Source organism: Erpetoichthys calabaricus, chromosome 1, assembly GCF_900747795.2.
Source record: "Erpetoichthys calabaricus chromosome 1, fErpCal1.3, whole genome shotgun sequence".
Taxonomy (NCBI): domain Eukaryota; kingdom Metazoa; phylum Chordata; class Cladistia; order Polypteriformes; family Polypteridae; genus Erpetoichthys; species Erpetoichthys calabaricus.
In genome coordinates, this window is record NC_041394.2 from 327,625,065 (window position 1) to 327,648,107 (window position 23,043).

Here is a 23,043-nt window from a genome sequence, read left to right on the forward strand (position 1 = left end):
TTAACAGGTCAGCAAATTCAGTCGCTATCTCAGCCCCTTTTTTATTTCATGTCGTCATTCTGCTGTGATATGTAAAACATGAGACATCAGACCTTCTGTTTGAGGTCTAAAACACTTGTGTTCCTTATTCTTCGGCCCTGCATTATATGCATTGTATTTCCGGATTAGCACTCATTGGTTGTCAGCTCTCCTGCACACACAGCCATCCCCTATGACTAAAGACAGAATTAAATCTGTTTGATTTAATCGAGGAAAGGCACAGAATAGCTGGGGTGAGTTGCTGGGGAAGTCGCATCAAGCAACTGGATTCAAGGTAGTGTGCCTTGGACTTGCTAAGAGTATTTAAATAGAAGCTACAACTGAAAATTGCAGGAAACGTTGAATGTGACCTGGTGTGTAGTTAACACACCATGCAGCTTAAATTGGTAGATTACTGGCTCCGGTGAACTACAAACATATGCCTCCTGTGAAACTAATAATGAATCCCACACCAAAGACCTCTTGGCCTTACCGCTTAATGTACCTTACATTAACATAACAAAATACAAAAACACTTAGCATCACATGAGCCAATTTTGAAAGAAAACAAACTCAATGAATCCAATTTTCTAGATCTAAAAGAATTGTCAAAAATCACTTTCCGTCCAGGATAGCCATCTTTACTGTCTCTCCATAGAAGTGTTGGGAAACATTCAGTTAATCCAGAAAAAAAAAAAAGTGCCTCGAGTCTAAAATCACTTGTTGTCTCCTACCCAGGTGGACGTACTCGGCTTTTACACACAGAAACATAAAGCCATTAAGATTCTTTCTTGCCAGTCCCAGCCAGGCTACTCCTATTCCTGCTCCTTATTTTTGGTAAAGTGCCTTTAAATGGGGAATTCTCAACTTTAGTACTGGAAGGCCACACATGCCTACAGTTTTTGCTCCAATCCAATCTTTTGATACGATATTTATACTGGTAATAACAGTGTTTTCATTTAATTCTGTGGTGGGTTAGTGCTTTCATCCAATAATCAGGGTGGAGTGGTGGCTCTGAGGCTAAGGATCTGTGCCAGTATCTGGAAGGTTGCCAGTTTGAATCCCCATTACTGCCAAAGGAGATCCTACACTGCTGAGCCCTTGAGTGAGGCCATTAACCTGAAATTGCTCTAGGGGTGCTGTATAATGGCAGACCCCAAGGGCTATGTGAAAGTAACAAATTCCTAATATAAGAAATTGTATAAGGTGCAATAAAGAACACAAACAAAATCATTATAAATTTGTTATTTTTTTTTCCTTGCCAAGGACATCATCCAAGTGATTAGTGGCCTGGAACAGGTCAGTCATTTTTCAATCTTTCACTTTTTCTTTTCTATATCTTTCAAATTATTTTACGTAAGCAGACGGTTCATGATGAACACACCCAGGTGTCAGCCAGTCATTTTTGTACCCCATTTTCAATTAGCAGCAGGGGAAGAAAATCAGAAGGAATTCAAAACATTGAAATGGGCTGATCGTGGCTAAATGAAGCGAATCAAGGGAGGGAACGTTAATATAAAATGGGTTAACAAAAATGTTGCTCGTGCAATAATGGCGTCAGCAGCAATAAATGGCTCCTAATTATGAAATTGGAACAAATGTATTCAGTCATGGTGAGCCTCCAAGGCGTACCTTGAGGACCAATGGCTTATAATAATAATAATAATTATTATTTTTATTATTATATGGTGCAGTGGTAGTGCTGCTGCCTCACAGTAAGGAGACCTGGTTTCGCTTCCATGCGTGGAGTTTGCATGTTCTCTGCGTGGGTTTCCTCCAACAGTCCAAAGACATTCAGGTTAGGTGCATTGGCGATCCTAAATTGTCTCTAGTGTGTGCTTAGTGTGTGGGTGTGTGTTCCCAGCGGTGGGCTGGCACCCTGCCCGGGATTTGTTCCTGCCTTGCGCTATGTGTTGGCTGGGATTTGCTCCAGCAGACCCCCGTAACCCTGTGTTAGGATATAGAGGGTTGGATGGATGGATAATAATAATAATAATAAAAAGTGCTTATCCGCAGGCTGTGGGATGAACAAAACTTAACACCGTGGGACTTTACAATAGGTTGATCAGTTTGTTTGTTTTTGTTAAATTGCTTACTTGGGGGCTTTGAGGCACTGATGAGCTGGTGACAATGTTCCCAAAGTAATGTTGCCAGCTTGAAAGGGTAAACTTTATCAATGGAAAGTTACACTGTAAATTAAAAGAACGTTAATGTCAGTGTGCAATGATAAAATTGGATGGGGGAAAATGTATAAAAATCAAATAATAATAAGATACAGGAATAAACCACAAAACACTTAACACAGGGAGCAGTGAGTACATATTAAGAACAATGAGGGTCCTCAGAAGCTCCCTAAACCATTGGGGGAAAGAATTCACGTAATCAACCCACTGGCAAACCTCAAAATTTCCTGTACAGTTCCCTCTATACACCCTGTGGCCACTTATTTGGTTTATCTATCTGGTATCATGTAGGTTATGTAGAATAGGAAACCTATAGAATGCCAAAAATGGGATGTCACAAACATTCTTATGCAAGTCATTCTGTGTAAGGCCTAGGTATTTTACACAATGCCTGGAGAAAGTATGCAGCATATTAAAGGAACACTGACATTTCATGCTTTGCCTAAAAACATCATGCATTCTATACAATATCTGCTTTTGACATGTTGCCAGTAACATAGAATCTCCTTTTTTGCCTCCAGAACAGCCTGAATTCTTGGAGGAATGGATTCAGCAAAGTGCTAGAAACATTCCTTGGAGATTGTGGTCCATGCCAAAACTATGGCATCACCCAGTACCAGAGAACCACCTCTTTCAACCCTCGCAAACATATCCAGTTTTTAATATCTGGAAAAGATTTGGGATTAAATTGCTCAGAGATCTTTATATAGACAATAGCTTTGCATCCTTTGAACAATTACATTCCAAATTTAACCTCCCAGCTACACATTTCTTTCACTATCTTCAAATTAGAAACTTTGTCAAACAGAACCTGCCCGATTTTCCTCATCTCGTACCCTCCACCATGCTGGAAAAAATACTGCTCAACTTCGAGGACTTAGACACCATTTCTGCAATATATAAAATTTTATTAGAGTCCCTACCTTTCAAAGAACCAAGAGGACATTGGGAAGAAGATCTCTTAATTAATATATCAGAAAAGGAGTGGAAGGTAGCAATGCAGAGAATTCACTCGAGCTCCGTATACGCAAAGCATAGAATTATTCAACTCAAAATTATATGTCGAGCTCATCTGTCTCGCTTAAAACTGTCCAAAATGTTTCCAGGGCAAGATCCAACCTGCGAACGCTGCAACCAAGCTCCTGCCTCACTGGGTCACATGTTTTGGGCCTGCACCAAACTAACATCATTTTGGACCAAAATTTTTAAGTGCCTTTCAGACAGCCTTGGTGTCACAATCCCTCCTAACCCATTAACAGCTGTGCTTGGTGTTCTTCCAGATGGATTTGAAATGGAGAAGGACAAGCAAACGGTGATTACATTCACTACACATTTGGCACGCAGACTTATTTGTTAAATTAGAAGAATCCTAACTCTCCTCTGATAAGTCAGTGGGAAACCGATGTATTATATTATTTGAAATTGGAAAAAATCAAATTCTCAGTTAGGGGGATCTTTACAGAATTTTTTCAAAACCTGGCAGAATTTAAGCAATAATATTTTAGAATAAGAAGAAATAATTATTTCCGCATTTCTTTTCCTTCTCCATTTATCTTTTTTTTGCCCTATTAAACTCAATAATTTAGGCATGTTTACAAGCCTTAAGTATTACTCTTTTGGCCATGCTCTCCTTCTCAGGGTGGGGTTTGATTTACTTTCAATTCTATTTTTTCGTAAAAATTGATCTATATGTACGGAATGATTACAATAAAATTAATTAAAAAAAAATCTCGGACATTTTCTCCCAGGTTTTGTTTCCCAACGACAGGAATTTCTTGTACGGAGCAGGCTAGGGCATGACGCTTAATAGCTTCGGTTACCAATGGCGCGACTTGCACTATTCCTCTTTAATGGCTGAAACCGGCTCAGATTAGCAAGGCGTCTCGATTTAAGTGAAGTGTACTCGCTAAGTACCCTTCAAGGTACACCCCCAGAAGTTAAATCAAAAGGCAACAGTGCACGGGACAGGAGAGATCGCGGATCACAACGTGCATGACGTCATCAAAAGCGACGGAATCGGACATCGAGGTGCTGTCGTATTTGTCAGGCGCGGATATTTAACGAGAAAAGCGGTCGGACGCGGATGCCGAGTTTTGGATTGCTCCTTATTTCTCTGTTTGTGGGTTCGGCTGACAAAGAGTTGTGTGCAGTGATCGAGCGATAGAAAGCACCCAAAAGACACGGGGTAAGTGATTGGAGTTTGTGCTTTTCGCTCAACGCCTAGGATACTTTCTATAGTATCCAATCACCATTACTTAAATGGTGTTACTATCATATTTAGTGACCGCGGCCATCATTTGTTAGCTTGACTCCGATTCCAACTGTTTACTGTCCCGCTAACGCGCACAGTCACTTTTCTTTCACTATCCTAACAAATAGTGTAGTAACAAGGAATACTCGTTACTAAAAATAGGTATTAAATCGCTTGATGTAACTGATATTTCACTTATATGTCACAGCGGATCATCATTTTCCATATAGTACTGTCTTCTGCATCTTACTCGGTTACACCCACCACCTGCATGTCCTCTCTCACCACATCCATAAACTTTCTTCCTGTTTTCCACTTTCCTTTCAGCTCTATCCTTCTCCCAATATACCCAGTATCTCACGTTTGCACATGTCCAAACCAGCGCAATCTCATCTCTCTGACTTTGTCTCCCAACCGTCCAGCATGAGCTGACCCTCTAATGTACTCATTTCTAATCCTATCCATCCTAGTCACATCCAGTGCAAATCTTAACATCTTTAACTCTGCCACCGCCAGCTGTGTCTCCTGCTTTCTGGTCAGTGCCACTGTCTCCAACCCATATAACATAGCCGGTCTCACTACCGTCCTGTAGACCTTCCCTTTGACTCTTGCTGATATCCGTCTGTCACAAATCACTCCTGACACTCTTCTCCACCCATTCCACCCTGCCTGCACTCTCTTTTTCACCTATCTTCCACAATCCCCATTACTCTGTACTGTTGATCCCAAGTATTTAAACTCCTCCACCTTCGCTAACTCTACTCCCTGCATCCTCACCATTCCACTGACCTCCTTCTCATTTACACACATGTATTCTGTCTTGTTCCTACTGACCTTCATTCCTCTCCTCTCTAGAGCATATCTCCACCTCTTCAGGGTTTCCTCAACCTGCTCCCTGCTATCGCTACAGATCACTATGTCATCAACAAACATCATAGTTCATAGGGACTCCTGTCTAATCTCGTCTGTCAGCCTGTCCATCACCATTGCAAATAATAAAGGACTTAGAGCCGATTCCTGATGTAATCCCACTCCACCTTGAATACATCCATCACTCCTACCGCAGACCTCACCACTGTCACACTTCCCTCCTACATATTCTGTACAACTTTTATGTACTTATCTGCCACTCCCGACTTCCTCATACAATACCACAGCTCCTCTCGAGGCACCCTGTCATATGCTTTCTCCAGATTCACAAAAACGCAATGCAACTCCTTCTGGCCTTCTCTATATTTCTCCATCAACACTCGTAGAGCAAACATTGCATATGTGCTGCTCTTTCTTGGCATGAATCCATACTGCTGCTCACTAATCATCACCTCACTTCTTAACCGAGCTTCCACTACTCTTTCCCATAACTTCATGCTGTGGCTCATCAATTTTATTCCCCTGTAGTTACTACAGTCCTGCACATCCCCCTTATTCTTAAATATCGGGACCAGTACACTTGTTCTCCACTCCTCAGGCATCCTCTCACTTCCCAAGATTCTGTTAAACAATCTGGTTAAAAACTCCACTGCCATCTCTCCTAAACACCTCCATGCTTCCACAGGTGTGTCATCTGGACCAACGGCCTTTCCATTCTTCATCCTCTTCATAGCTGTCCTTACTTCCTCCTTTCTAATCCATTGCACTTCCTGATTCATTACCTCTACATCATCCAACCTCTCTCTCATTCTCTTCATTCATAAGCCTCTCAAAGTACTCTTTCCATCTTCTCAATGCACGTCTTTCCCAGCTCGGTCCCTCTATCTAGCCCACCGGTCCTTTTCTTCCTCCTTGGTGTCCATCCTTTCATACAACTCATCATATATCTTTTCTTTAGCCTTCGCCACCTCTCTCTTCACCTTGCACCTTATCTCCTTGTACTCTTGTCTACTTTATGCATCTCTCTGACTATCCCACTTCTTCTTCACCATCCTCTTCCTCTGTATACTCTCCTGTATTTCCTCAGTCCACCACCAGGTTTCCTTTTCCTCCTTCCTCTTTCCAGATATCACGCCAAGCACCCTTCTTGCTGTCACCCTTACTACATCTGCTGTAGTTTCCCAGCTGTCTGATAACTCTTCACTGCCACCCAGTGCATGTCTCACCTCCTCCCTAAACTCAACCTTGCAGTCTTCCTTTTTCAACTTCCACCATTTGATCCTTGGATCTGCACTCACTCTCTTCCTCTTCTTGATCTCCAGTGTCATCCTACAGACCACCATCCTATGCTGCTTAACTACACTTTCCCCTGCCACTTTGCAGTCTTCAGTCTCCTTCAGATTGACTCTTCGGCATAGGATGTAATCTACCTGTGTGCATCTTCCTCCACTCTTGTACGTCACCCTATGTTCCTCCCACTTCTTAAAATACGTATTCACCACAGCCATGTCCATCCTTTTCGCAAAATCCACTATCCTCTGACCTTCTTCATTCCTCTCCTTGACACCATACCTACCTATCACCTCCTCGTCTCCACTGTTCCCTTCACCAACATGCCCATTGAAATCCGCTCCAATCACCACTTTCTGTCCCTTGTGTACACTATTCATCACTTAATCCAACTCACTCCAAAAATCTTCTTTCTCACCCATTGCACACCCAACTTGCAGGGCATATGCACTAACAACATTCATCATCACACCTCCAATTTCCAGCTTTATAATCATTACTCTGTCTGACACTCTTAACCGCCAAAACACTCTTGATATACTGTTCCTTCAGAATGACCCCTACTCCATTTCTCCTCCTATCCACACCATGATAGAACAATTTGAATCCACCTCCGATCCACCTGGCCTTACTCTCCTTCCATTTAGTCTCACAATATATCAACCTTCCTTCCCTCCATCATATCTGCTAACTCTCTCCCCTTACCAGTCATACTGCCAACATTCAAAGTTCCTACCCTCAGTTCCACTCTCTTTACCTTTCTCCTTTCCTCCTGCCTCTGGACACGTCTCCCCCCTCTTCTTCTCCTTCTTTGGCCAACAGTAGCCCAATTTCCGCCAGCACCCTGTTGGCTAACAGTACTGGTGAGGGTTGTTGTTAACTAGGGACTCAACTGATCCAGTTTGGAAATCTGTATCATTGTCTGTATATTGATCTGGCAGAATTTTACACCGGATGCCCTTCCTGACGTAACCCTCCCCATTTATCTGGGCTTGGGACAGGCACGAAGAAACACACTGGTTTGTGCATTCCCTGTGGCTGGGTTCTATTTCACTCTTGTTGTAATAACTTCAAAAGTCTGTAATATGGTTGTGTCTTTGACTATCTCCAGTGTATGTACCCCTCACCTAACGGTTTAATAGATCCCCAAGGCATTGCATTTATTAATGTTAATGCAAGATGAAGGTTCTATATGTGGAATATCCACAACTATTGTAATCAGATAGCACCGTTCACTTGCTAAACAAACATGCACTCTCAAAACAAAGCTAAAACTGGACCTGCCATTTTACAAACCATTATACAAACATTTCCAAAAAACTACAAAAGCTGCTGTGTATTCATCACTTGTAGCTTTTAAACATGGAAATTAATCAGAGTGAATTTGTTGGATGAGTGCTTACACTGAGCTTACCTGTCACTTTTGATGTGAACTAGAAGTCAGTTGTCAGTATTTTTAGGGCGCGAGTTAAGTCTGTGTAAGTCCTGTAGTTTACAAAATGATTGAGTGAGGCAGTGAAGTTTCGCAGATAGCGTTGTCTTTTGCCAAACAACAACCAATTGTATTTCTGGCTTGGATCTGGCATTGCACATTAACCTTACTGTACTGTAGTACACTCTCGTGTTTAAAAATTGCATTTTGTGCCAGGTATTGCATACTACTAGCACAGAGTTATATGAGATGGTGCCATGTCTGATGGCTTTATTTTCACTTCATTTCTACAATTTTTGTACACTAGGTAATTTAATATAAAGCATGATGAATTGTTGTGTACTTGTTTAGGAGTAGACATGCTGAGCTGTTTGACTTGATTTAAACCTTAACTGAGATGTTACCATAACAAGTACATGAAAAGCTTGTTTATTTATTTTGCAGCTCTGATTGGATAACATGCTGGCCTTTCCGGACAGATGGGTGCTGCCATAATTCCAAAGTATTGTTAGATACATTTACAAGAGGAGACGTACTAGGCTGACAGTTCCCAAGAATTTGTAGGCACAAGCACTTCGTAAGCTTGTTCAAGGCTATCAAGATCTGAGTAATTCTCCAAATAGAGTAAAGGTGCTGTCATTTACCTTTCCCTTGCCTTCACCTGCAGACCTAATGGACCAAGAGAGGAAGAGCTCTGATGTCATTTCCACATCCAGTCTGAATGTTCCAACCATTCCCACTCTGAGGCATATATAAGCATCAACAAACCTGGACGTCTGCATTTATTCAGGAATCTGCACCTGGTTGGGAGCCTTATGTGCCCACAGGAGTGAGTTTATTTTCTCATCATTGAAGAGACATCAGTCTGCAGTCTATTTTGACCTTCTGTAACTAATAATAATAATAATAATTCATTACATTTATATAGCGCTTTTCTCAGTACTCAAAGCGCTATCCACACAGGGAGGAACCGGGAAGCAAACCCACAATCTTCCACAGTCTCTTACTGCAAAGCAGCAGCACTACCACTGCGCCACCTGTGAGGACTGCGTATCTTGTTGTTTTCCTTAACATCCAATAGGCTTGCCTACTAAATAGGGTTTTACCAAGCTGTTCGCCAACCCTTCACGTGTCTCTTTGTTTTGTCTTATGAGATATATTTTTCAGAGGAGACTTACTACACCATGGAAAAGAGGGTTATGGCAATTAAAGAAGAGGATGGTGAATGGGAAGCTGGCTTCAATTGTCAGCCTACTTTGCCCATTAAGTCGGAGGACTGGGAGTCAGTGGGCATTACAGGAGACTCGGAGAAGACATTTGTTTGTACTGATGTACAGAAATGTGAAATTAAAGACAATGTCAAGGAGGAGGATCTTAATTCAGGGTCTGTATTTCAGTATGGTTTTCAAGATGAAGAAATAACCGGAGTAGTTTCTCTGCCGGACAGGTGCCTTTCTTTTAAGGAAGATTCTGTCGACGTGAAATCCGAATTATTAATGTCGGACGCACATAAAATATCAAAGAGAACAACAGAAAATCAGCCAACCCCGTCAAGCCCTTCTGGAGAAAGTAAGTCTAAAATTCTTACTTGAAAGGTTGCAATGTTGTAATGCTCATTTGTATGGTAAAATGTGTGAAATTGTTTTCATATTCCTAAAATTAGAGGTACAATATAAAACAATTGTATTGAAAATATATTTTGGACATTATGAGCTTGGTTACGTTTTTATTCACCTTTAAATTCAAAAACCTTTATATACTCGCGTTTTTGAAACCCGAAAAATCGATCAGAAAATCAGACCCCGACTTGTACGTCCGTTCAAAAATACGACAGTTCATTTTTTTTTTTTCTTACATCGTCTTGCTTCCTCCAATCTTGCATCAGTGTTGCATTGTTGCAGCAGTACAGTTACCAATTTCTTTCGCTACTTCAATGACATTGAATTTAAAACCAGCTTCATATTTTCTTCTGATCGAACGAAGGGATGCTCTTACGATAAAGGTGAATGAGAGCGCGAGATACAAAAAACACAAATCAGTGCAAACATTGCTTCAGGATAGTTCGGGTATTGCTGTGTGGTCACAATAGAGCGAGAGAGAGAGAGGCAGGCTAGGAGCGCACGCTGATGCATCACATTGCCACAACCACATAGAAGAAAAAGGCAGTGTGCTCCGTGGTTACTCTCTCAGGTAGGCGTTCGTGTATCATAATCTCTTGGACCAATAGTGTGAGCAGGGCCGGATTAAGGTGGGTGCTATTGATGCTGCAGCATTAGGCCCATTCCTGAAATAGGCCCGGATGAAAACAGACGAGTGAGTGTCGAATGCACATGCACCAATAATGGTGAGAAAAAAATAGGCCTTTTATGCGCTGCAGCATCAGGCCCAATTTCGACTTAATCCGGCCCTGAGCGTGAGTTTTCCACATTCGACTTATACGACCCACATTGTAAAATACCAGAAAGTATATGGTAAAGTCAAGCCCCGACTTCTCCGTGGGAGAACTTAGACGCCAGTATTTACGGTAGTGAGTGCAGTACAAAGGGGTTAAAACACAATGGCAGCATTTTACGGACAGCCGTTTTGCAGCATTACGGCAAGTGAAACAGGACTGTGAACACCACCTGAAATCATTCTGAGAGAAACCCTGGCGTTTTCATGCATGGTGGAATGAAGCAAGTAGGAAATGCCCATTTTTTTCAGCAAAGCCCAGCTACTTGACCGGAACGTGACTGGACGGAGCAAAATGTGTTTTTTGTACCCTTGCAGAGGTGACACCAAAAATAATAGTAGCAATAAAACATTAAAAATGTATAATTTTTAAAATTAAAAGGGAATAGAGGGTCATTCCGTTTTAATTAAAAAAAATTCTCATAAAAGTTTTTGCATCACCATTTTTGATTTTGATGACACTTGCCAGATGAAGTGCACTTTCCTTCTAAACCTCTGTAGCATTAGAGTGTTGTACTGTGTTAGCCATTGTGAATGTACTGTAGTGAGAAGCAAAATGACCCTTTTTATTGGCTAACTAGGAAGATGACAATATGCAGCCTTTTGAGGCAACTCAGGCCCCTTCTTCAGGCAGAATGTAATACAGAATCTGGAGTTCCCTGTGTTTATATAGACACCAGGACAGATGCAACATTGGAAAACCTTTTTCCTTTTTACATTTCATTAAGAAGAAGATGTCGCTGCCCATGTGTGCCAGTTTCTTCCTCCGGGTCTTCAATTCCATGTAGTAGCGGTACATTTCAGTGTCTTGTATGTCTGTAGCACTAGGGTGTTGTTCTGTGTTGGCCATTGTTAATGTAGTGAGAAGTCAAGCAAAATTACCCCTTTTATTGGGTAACTAAAAAAAATTACAATATGCAGGCTTTTGAGGCAACTTAGGCCCCTTCTTCACGCAAGATGAAACTTCTAAACCTCTGAAATATTTGTTGTTTAAAAAAAATAAATAAATTAATAAAATAAAATAAACAAAAAGTCCCCTTGAGATGAAGGCACATTTTTTTCACCACGGTTAAGATAGAAGTGATAATTTAGTGTGTTTTCTTATGAGCTGTAACTTTATTCCTATTAAACCTGCACCACTTGGCTATACAGATTGGAAAGCTCAAAAATTTTACTTTTTATTTGTACAATGATGAACTTTGACCTTGGAAAAAGAAAACTAGATTTATGAGAAAGGTACTTTTGGTAGTCACCCAGATGTCATTGTTTTTATTTGCTTCGTGAGCTTAGAGAGTTATTATTCAAATACTTGGAGCACAGGGCATTTACAGGATTCAGATTCAAGGTAGGATTCCTAGCAGCAAAACCTAAACTTATTATGAAAAGATTTTGTTTGTGATCAGAAAAGGGATCACCATTGACTGCCTGCTGTAACTTACAGTCGTAGGAAAAGTTTGGGAACCCCGTAATAATTTACTTTCAGCAAAAAAGATAACAGTGGGATGTCTTTCTTTTCCTAGGAACATCTGAGTACTGGGGTGTTTTCCTGAACAAAGATTTTTAGTGAAGCAGTATTTACTTGTATGAAATGAAATCAAATGGGGAAAAAACTGGCTGTGCAAAAATGTGGGTCCCCTTGTCATTTTGCTGATTTGAATGCATGTCACTGCTCAATGCTGATTACTTGTAACATCAAGTTGGTTGGATTAGCTTATTAAGCCTTGAACTTCATAGACAGGTGTGTCCAATCATGAGATATAAAGGTATTTAAGGTGGTCAGTTGCAAGTTGTGCTTCCCTTTGACTTTCCTCTGAAGAGTGACAGCATGGGATCCTCAAAGAAACTCTCAAAAGATCTGAAAACAAAGATTGTTCAGTCTCATGGTTTGGGGGAAGGCTACAAAAAGCTATCTCAGAGGCTTAAACTGTCAGTTTCAACTGTAAGGAATGGAATCAGGAAATGGAAGGCCACAGGCACAGTTGCTCTTAAACCCAGCAGGTCTGGCAGGCCAAGAAAAATACAGGAGTGGCATATGTGCAGGATTGTGGGAATGGTTACAGACAACCCACAGATCACCTCCAAAGACCTGCAAGAACATCTGGCTGCAGATGGTGTATCTGTACATCGTTCTACAGTTCAGCGCAATTTGTACAAAGAACATCTGTATGGCAGGGTGATGAGAAAGAAGCCTTTTCTGCAATCACACCACAAACAGAGTCACTTGTTGTATGCAAATGCTCATTTAGACACGCCAGATTCATTTTGGAACAAAGTGCTTTGGACTGATGAGACAAAAATTGGGTTATTTGGTCATAACAAAAAGAGCTTTGCATGGTGGAAGAAGAACACCGCATTCCAAGAAAAACACCTGCTACCTACTGTCAAATTTGGTGGAGGTTCCATCATGCTGTGGGGCTGTGTGGCTAGTTCAGGGACTGGGCACCTTGTTAAAGTAGAGGGTCAGATGAATTCAACCCAATATCAACAAATTCTTCAGGATAATGTTCAAGCATCAGTCACAAAGTTGAAATTACACAGAGGTTGGATATTCCAACAAGACAATGACCCAAAACACAGTTCGAAATCTACAAAGGCATTCATGCAGAGGGAGAAGTAGAATGTTCTGGAATGGCTGTCACAGTCCCCTGACGTGAATATCATTGAAAATCTATGGGATGATTTGAAGCAGGCTGTCCATGCTCGGCAGCCATCAAATTTAACTGAAGAGAGATTTTGTATTTAAGAATGGTCAGAAATACCTCCATCCAGAATCCAGACACTTATCAAAGGCTATAGGAGGCATCTAGAGGCTGTTGTATTTGCAAAAGGAGGCTCAACTAGGTATTGATGTCATATCTCTGTTGGGGTGCCCAAATTTATTCACCTGTCTAATTTTATGATGCATATTTTCTGTTAATCCAATAAACAATGTCACTGCTGAAATACTACTGTTTCCGTAAGGCATGTCATATATTAAAAGGAAGTTGCTACTCTGAAAGCTCAGCCAATGATAAACAAAAACCCAAAGAATGGTACAAATCTCCTTCATAAAAATCCCAATTAAGCCTTCCATGTTGAGTTTTGCAACAAAAGATACACACTGACAACCCCGGGTTCACAGTTCAGAAATCAGTTCAGTCTTGATTCTAAATTTTTGAAAAAAACGCCACACTATCTTCAAATCACACACTAAAGCAGGACAGTTGGAATAATAAATCAAGATCTTTATTAAGTAACAGACACAATTAGGTGAACAAGGCAGTATTCGAAAGCAGCAGCCTACGCCAGCACTTCATCTTCATCTTGCTTCATCTGTCAGAGTCCAAGTGTTACGCAGCCGGCAGACACACAGCAGGCCACGTCTGTCACTACAGACATTGTAAGACCTGCACACACCTGTTGGATGTGCTAGTGAAGCATGACTGGAAATGTCAAGTTAACCGAAATGCGGTCAAGACTAAGCGGTCAATAAAGTTCTCATTGCCAAAAAATTCCCAACAATATAACATCTTTACACTTCAGAGCAGGGGTGGGGTGAGCAATATTTGTCCTGGAGGGCCTCCGTGGTTGCAGGTTTTTGTAACAAACCAGATTCTTAATTAGAAACCAGTCCTTGTCAATAACAGGTCTTATTTAATTCCATGGCGTGTCAGTGTTTTAACTCTGCCATGTCAGGTCATACTTATTCTATCGTAGATTTTATCCTTTTCTAAGGATATCCTCCAAATGATTTGAACACTAAAACTAGGGGTCCTCAATCACAGTCCTACAGGGCCGCAGAGGCTACAGGTTTTCAGTCCAGCCAGTTTCCCAAGTAGATCTCACTCCGTGCTGACAATGAAAGTTGGTGTTTAACTCTATGGCTTGTTAGCACTTTCATTCATCAAAGACAAATTTAGTTACGTTGTTGATCAGAGGTCCTCAATTACAATTCTGGTGGTCCGCAGTGGCTGCAGGTTTCCACTTCAACCAATTCTTTAACTCATTCAGGGCGGATGTCGACTTTTGTCGAAATTCAGGGGTAGGGGACGATAATCAGGTGTAAACTGTGACAAAACTCGCCATTATGTTTTAATTTAACTCTCCTTAAAGTTAGCTTCGTTGAGTTGACCGAGATTTCCTGCGCGTGCATGAGTAGTGAAAAGCAAACAACTTCTAAAAAGGCATCAACATCTGGCGATAGACCAAAGTGAACGTGCAAAGTAAAATACTCTGTGGGTGACGTTTTGCGTATCATATCGCTGAATCAGACTCTGAATTGCCGGATTTTGATGCAAGTGATCTGGGGATCGAAAACGAAGTGGCGGGACGAGCATCAGCTGATCGAGGTGCTGAACGTGTTTGTGTAGCTGATATGCCTATGCCAGCGTTTACCTTTGAGGACTGCCACTTACGATGACAAGAGGTACAAACCAGATTGCATCACACTGTGACTGCTACTGCTGTGCGAGGGCAGCCTGCACATTGTGAATTCTTGCTGGTCATTGAGTTGCCCCCGCACCTGCTAGAGACCCCGAACAGATGCCAACAGCAGCCACGGCACACAGCAAAAGATGTTTTTTGTTGATTTATGTGTGAATCCATTGCTTTGTGTGCTTTTTCAGAAAACTGAGTTTTTTGGAAAAAAATATTCAGCCCTCAGAGTTTATTAGAGCCCATTTATTTACTACTAAAGCAATACATTTTTGGGCTTAATTATAATTCTCTTGCCTGTTACCTTTCAGAACCCTTAATTGCCTATTTTAGTTTTAGCAGCTGCATTTAACATTTTAATTGTTTTGTTAATCCGACAATAATTAATAATGAGATCCAGATACCCAGTAAACCAGCAGCTCTCCAGCCAGCGTGCTTCCTTTTAAACCTGTGCATGTTCACCATTAAAAGCGTCTGTGTTTTTAAAAAAAAAAAAAAATGTTTATTTAGAAATAAATGACAGGGGAACTGGAAGGAGCGTTAAGTTTAATTCTGTTCTAGTTCACAAAACGCATGAATAATGCACTCTACAGCACAATTACAGTTGCTCTTGGATGATCGAACACACTAGCCAGGCGTACAGTTTCATTATCAGCAAGGATAATTAGGAAACCAGTTTTGAAGGAAAACCTGCAGCCACTGCGGCCCTCCCAGGACTGTGATTGAGGACCCCTGCCTAAAACAGATGAGTAATTCTGAGAGTTTCACTTTTTTTCTCTTCAGTTTCCTAAGTATTTTATTAAACCAAACCATGCACAATGATCAAACGCAGGTGTAAATGGGAGCGAGTCGGATGTGCATCTTATTGTTAGTAAGGAACATTTACAAATGTTGAAAGCAGCTGTTTAACACTAAAATGAGAAATGAATGGTTTGCAATCTTAACAAACGAGACAACTCAAATGTCACTTGAGCAATAAGTGTTTTATTAGCAATAAATGACTTCTCATTAAGCAATTAGGGTTAGAACAAAAACTTTCAGTCGTTGTGGCCCTCCAGGAGCGACGTTTCTCACCCCTACTTTAGAGCATTGTGGAGGAGGACCGCTCCCACCCCTACCCCACATTTCTATTTGTCTGACTTTCATCTTACAGAAGGTACTGTAGCATCCAAACCAGTTCTGCAACAGCTTCTAGTCCTTGGCGGTCCTCAATTTGAACTCTGTGCTGTCACCCTCTCCTCATCTCTGCTCCTAATAGTTTATCTGTATGCAGTACTTTGTTTACTATTATTGTTTCTTTATTATTACTTGTTATCATTTATTTATTTATTTCATTAGCCATGGTATCTGTCAGACAGGCAATAGAATAATTTTAAAATAGTTCCTATCCCTTGCCCTACATGTACCTTCAGTACCATTACTCTGTATTTGTGTGGGTATGTGTGAGTGTGAACATCTCCTTGCCGGTGCTATGTCTCTCAAGCACGTATCTGTAAAGCCTGCTGTTGTTATTTTCAAGGCGCCTTTCTCACCTCCTGTCTGATTTTATACTTGTGGTCTCTGAAGGCGATTCTTTTATGCCTTTATTTCTCCTCACGCATCGGTTCGTAGCGTGCATTGTTGCAATGTTACTTTTCTTGGTGGTTTATTATATTACGGATGTTTCAAATGTTCATTTTTTCCCCGTGCTTAAAACTCATTAAATAAGTGTTTCTCAACTGTGACTCCGGAACAACTCAGTACGCGAGCTATATTAAGCGTCAACAACGAAGACTCGCTACACCTTAATGAACAAGTGCTGAAACTTATCCCTACAGATGAAGTAACTTTCACCAGCATTGCCTCCTTCGTCACAGATGATCCAGCAGATCAAGTTTCATTCCCCGAAGAATTTCTTAAAGTCTTACTCCCACTGGCATGCTTCCACATAAACTCAAAATTAAAATAGGTTCAGTCGTCATGCTTCTCAGAAACCTCATGCCAGCAAGAAGTCTCTGTGATGGCACTAGACGGACTGTTACCAGCGTTCACCTCAATGTACTGGAGTGTAAAACTATCGCAGCTCCTACCTCACAAACTGTCCTTAAATCCCCAGATATCCCTGACCCCATCAGATTCAAATTTGCCTTTTACTTTTACACGCAGACAATTTCCTGTTAGATTGGCCTTTGCAATGACAATTAATAAGGCGCAGGGACAAACTTTCAAAACGATATGCCTGTATCTGCCAAACCCAGTTTTCAGTCACAGACAATTGTATGTTGCTCTCTCCAGAGTTCCATCTTTTCATTTACTCACAGTCGTATCCTCAAACCCACCCCATTTGGACAACTGTGTCATTCAGGAAGTGTTCACCCATCAATAAATAAATATGTGGCGTATGCTACGGCGCAGGTTGGCTAGTTGTTAATATTAACATAGAAGAAATGGTTAACCTTAGCAAGTGTTGATTTAGAGCCAATGAGGAGCACCTCAGTTTTATTGCTGTTTAGTTGGAGAAAATTGTGAGTCATCCATGTGTTTATGTCTTGGAGACATGCTGTAAGAGTATCTGGAGGGAAAACAGAAGTGGATTTAGTGGATAGATATAGCTGTGTGTTATCAGCATACCAGTGAAATTTAATACCATGGTGCCTGAAGATATTACCTATTGGGAAGATATAAATGAGAAAAACAAGCGGCCCCAAAACAGAACTCTGCGGAACTCCCTGAGTAATGACTGCATTCTCAGATTTAAAGCCCTTTATTTGAACAAATTGCTTCCTATCAGTGAGGTATGAAGAAAACCACTGGAGGACAAGGTCACAGCTCCAAAAGTAGCTAGTCGTTTCTAAAGTATCTGATGGGATATGGTGTCAAATGCGGAGTTGAGGTCAAGAAGCACAAGAATTGATAAAGTCCCATGTTAGCTGCCCGGAGAAGATCATTTGAGATTTTGACCAGGGCAGTTTCTGTGCTGTGTTTAGGATGAAACCCAGATTGAAACTGTTCAAAAAAGTTATTTTTTGAAAGATGGGACTGGAGTTGGGAGGCAACTATCTTTTCGAGAACTTTAGATTATAAATGGAACATTTGAAATAGGCTAATAATTGTTAAGGATATTTGAGTCTAAACCAGGTTTCTTCAGAACTGGAGTAATTGAGGCTGTTTTTAGTGAGAGGGGGACTGTGCCTGTAGTAAGGGAAGAGTTAACTATAGCAGTTTTCATGGGGGAAATATGTGACAGACAGGACTTTACAAAGCTTGTAGGTATTGGATCTAATTGGCATGTGGAAGAATTAGATTTTGTTATAAGCTCTGAGATATTATTTTCAGCGGGTAAACTGAAATCTGAGAATAGGGTAATTGGTAAGGGAATATGGGTGATAGTGGAGAGTATGTCATTTTCTGCAGAAATAGAGGAAGCAAGTTGCTGGTGGATTTTTACAAATTTTGAGTTGAAGAAATCCAAAAAAGTGTAGCAGTATTTAACAGAGAGGTTATGGTAGGCAACATTTTCTGGTGGTGTAATTAGACTTTTCATTGTAGAAAAAAAGAGCTCTAGTATTTTTCCCTCCTGTATTGATAATGTTAGAATAATATACAGTTTTGGCAGAAGAGAGAGCATTTTTGTATTTTAACATACGATTTGAGTACATTTCCTTGTGTACAACAAGACCTGTCTTTTTAGCTAGGCGCTCCAACTGTCGGCCCTTGGCTTTGAGCTGACGGAGATCAGATGTAAACCAGGGAGCAGTGTGAATAAATGAAACAGTCCGTGTTTTTAAGGGAGCTAGTGTATCAAAGGCAGAGGACAGAGCAGCATTGTAATGGTCTACTAATTCTGATGGTGTGGTAGCAGAAGGAGAAACAGGCTGGGATTGTAATAAATCTATAAGGGTCTCTGGGTTTACATGCTTGACATTACGAAATGAAATTACACGCTGAACCTCTGATTTACTGAGAGGTAAGCTAACACCAAATGTGATCATTTTGTGATCTGAGATGGGTAACTCAGTAGGAATAAGATTGTGAGGTGTGATACCAGAGCAGCAAACTAAGTCCAAATATGACCCTTGTTATGAGTCGAATAGTTGACATATTGAATTAAATTCAAACAGTCAAGGATTTCATTAAAATCATTTGTCAGTGCATCAGCTGGCACGTCAAAGTGTATGTTAAAATCACCCATGAGGATGACATTAGTAGACATTGCACACAAAGATGTTTAAACAGTAAAGTTCTGAAATAAAAACACTTTATAGTTTAGGAGGTCTATATAAAACAGCAATTATAATAGGTGAAGGCCCGCAGAGTTTTGCAGCTAACAGTTCAAAGGATGGATATGCTGGAAGAGGTATCGGTGATAATTTTAGGTCTTTGCGGTGTATTATTGCGAGACCGTCTCCCCTCCCCGAAGAACAGGATTTGGAGATGCTGACAAACTCTGGAGGGAGCGCTTGATTTAGATAAAAATAATCACCCGGTTGCCTGAAGGAGCAGATACCGGTCAGTCCTGCTGATGGGTTAAGGACCTTCAGGAGGGGCCCTGTCCAGCTCTCTTAGAGTAATTGCCTGTCTCGTGGAATCTCCTCCATGCCCTTGAGGCTGTGCTGGGAGACACAGCAAACCTTCTGGCAATGGCACGTATTGATGTGCCTGCCATCCTGGAGGAGTTGGACTACCTGTGCCACCTCTGTAGGGTCCAGGTATCGCCTCATGCTACAAGTAGTGACATTGACTGTCGCCAAATGCGAAACGAGTGACAAAACAGATGAGGAGGGAAAAATGTCAGTGGCCTCCCTCCACCTGTTAAACCATTCATTCCTGTTTTGGGGGTTGTCTCATTGTTGCCCCTCTAGTGCAGCAAAGCAGCTGAAACTGATGAACAATCCCCTCTGCTACTTAACTGACCAGATCAGTAGCCCACAAGTTTCACTGACTTGATGCTACACTCTCATTAAAAAGGGTTCCTTTCATTTTTTTTCAGCTGTATATGTACAGTATATAACTCATGTTGCACCTCAATCCTTGGGAACATTATTTTTTGCCACTGTATGCTGCAATACAGTGTTTGGTTGGTATGACAATAAAGCCACTTGACATTTTATGAATTAAGAGGATTGAAAGAGAGTGAGATTACTGTGTTGTTTCAATTATTTTTTTTTCACAAGTTCAGAGCCTTATAGCTCTTAACTCCTTTTGAATAACAACACAATTTTTGTTCAGGTACACTGTACTTTCTGCCCAATGAAGTAAAAAGTAAAGGAGTGAAAATTGTATTTTTTGGGTGCAATGGGAGTGATTGTGTTATAGCGTAGCTTCCATAGCTTTATGTTTACTCCCCAGACAAATGATCCAAAAACAGATTTCTATTAACAAGAAAAAAATGCTATTACATGTAACAGAAACATGTAAATATCAAACTGTTAACATAAATACAGTAGGAAAGATATGTCCACTGCTGTACTGATGGAGATTTTGTGCAGATCTTTAGTGTTTTGAAATGGTCACAAATTCACTGCCCGATGTTGCAGTTTGGATGGTATAATCATGTTTCTTTGGGCACTTTTCTTATAATATTATTTCTGCTGCTTGAGCATGAGAGGGTAGACTGTCAGTGCCTGATCTGTGCTATCAATGTTCCCATTGGATTATTGCAGACTGCCACAGCGCCACGCTTAGTGACTGTCACATTTCCCCTGATACGAACAACCGTTGCTGCATTGAGAACTGCACTTACAGGGTTAACATCTTGCTTGTTCTTGCACAATCATTTTGCCTTTTGGCCATGCAGCTGCTGTCATACCACTGTGAAGCTTCATGCAATTGAATTCACCAGGTATTCTCTGGCAGTTCAGTTGTACTGTGCCATATACATCAGTTTCACAATCTGGATCTGATGACCAATTCACATTGGTTGCAGTTTGTTCTAAAGCTGCCTTTACAGCTTTTCATTTGCCGTTGTGTTTTTGGTTGAGGTTCTCTGCCTCACTCTTGAGTACAGTCGTGACCAATAGTTTTGATACAAATATTAATTTTCACAATGTTTTCTTGCTCAGTTTTTATGATGGTCATTTGCATATACTCCAGAATGTTCTGAAGAGTGATCAGATGAATTGCAATTAATTTGCCATGAAAATGAACTTAATCCCAAAAAAACCCATTTCCACTGCATTTCAGCCCTGCCACAAAAGGCCCTGCTGATGTCACTTCAGTGGTCCTCTCGTTAACACCGATGAGAGTGTCGACGAGGACAAGGCTGGAGGTCATTCTGTCATGCTGATTGAGTTAGAACAGAACTTCAAGGATAGAGGTTCAAATTTCATGATGAAGGCAACAGGGCACCCAAGAAAGTCCAGCAAGCGCAAGGACCGTCTCCTAAAGTTGATTCAGATGCGGGCACCACCAGTGCAGAGCTTACTCGAGAATGGCAGCAGGCGGGTGTGAGGGCATCTGCACACCCAGTGAGGGAGGCAAAGACTTTTAGAGGATGGTCAGGATGGTGTCAAGAAGGGCAGCAAAGAAGCCAAGAAAAACATCAGGGACATACTGATATTCTGGGATTGGACCGCTGAGGACTGGGGTCAAGTCATTTTCTCTGATGAATCCCCTTTCTGATTGTTTGGGGCATCCAGAAGAGAAAAAATTGAGCGGCGCTACCATCAGTCCTGTGTCATGCCAACAGTAAAGCATCCTGAGACCATTCATTTTGGGGGTTGCTTATCAGCCAAGGCAGTGGGCTCACTCACAATTTTGCCTAAGAACACAGTCATGAATAAAGAATGGGACCAAAACATCCTCTGAGAGCAACTTCTCCCAACCATCCAAGAACAGTTTGGTGACACACAAAGCCTTTTCCAGCATGATGGAGCACTGGGCCATAAGGCAAAAGTGATAACTAAGTGGCTTGGGGAACAAAACATCAAAATTTTGGGGTCCATGGCCAGGAAACTCCCCATTGAGAACTTGTGTTCAATCCTCAAGAGGTAAGTGGACCAAGAAAAACCCACCAATTCTGACAAACTCCAAGCATTGATTATGTAAGAATGGGCTGCCATCAGTCAGGATTGGGCCCAAAAGTTGATTGACAGACAGCATGCCAGGGAGAATTGCAGAGGTCTTGAAAAAGAAAGAAGGGCCAACACTGCAAATATGGACTATTAATGTGATTGTCAATAGAAGCCTTTGAAACTTATGAAGTGCTTGTAATTATACTTCAGTATAGCATAGAAACATCTGACAAAAAGATCTAAAAACACTGAAGTAGCGAACTTTGTGAAAACCAATAGATAGATACTTTATTAATCCCAATGGGAAATTCACATTTTCCAGCAGCAGCATACTGATACAATAAATAATATTAAATTAAAGAATGATAATAATGCAGGTGAAAAAAAGACAATAACTTTGTATAATATTAAAAATGTTAACGTTCCCCCCCGGGTGGAATTGAAGAGTCGCATAGTTTGGGGGAGGAACGATCTCCTCAATCTGTCAGTGGAGCAGGACAGTGACAGCAGTCTGTCGCTGAAGTTGCTCCTCTGTCTAGAGATGATACTGTTTAGTGGATGCAGTGGATTCTCCATTATTGACAGGAGCCTGCTGAGCGCCCGTCGTTCTGCCACAGATGTTAAACTGTCCAGCTCCATGCCAACAATAGAGCCTGCCTTCCTCACCAGTTTGTCCAGGTGTGAGGCGTCTTTCCTCTTAATGCTGCCTCCCCAGCACACCACCGCGTAGAAGAGGGCGCTCACCACAACTGTCTGATAGAACATCTGCAGCATCTTATTGCAGATGTTGAAGGACGCCAGCCTTCTAAGGAAGTATAGTCGTCTCTGTCCTTTCTTGCACAGTGCATCAGTATTGGCAGTCCAGTCTAATTTATCATCCAGCTGCACTCCCAGATATTTATAGGTCTGCACCATCTGCACACAGTCACCTTTGATGATCACAGGGTCCATGAGGGGTCTGGGCCTCCTAAAATCCACCACCAGCTCCTTGGTTTTGCTGGTGTTCAGTTGTAGGTGGTTTGAGTCGCACCATTTAACAAAGTCATTGATTAGGTCCCTGTACTCATCCTCCAGCCCATTCCTGATGCAGCCCACGATAGCAGTGTCATCAGCGAACTTTTGCACATGGCAGGACTCCGAGTT

General features: G+C 41.3%; 1 protein-coding gene across 1 annotated transcript in view; it reads left to right on the top strand.

Moving 5' to 3' along the window:
- LOC114664683 (oocyte zinc finger protein XlCOF6-like) overlaps positions 1-23,043 on the top strand; it is a 42,877-nt gene that overhangs the window by 16,223 nt on the left and 3,611 nt on the right. The gene's annotated exons all lie outside the window — the stretch shown is intronic.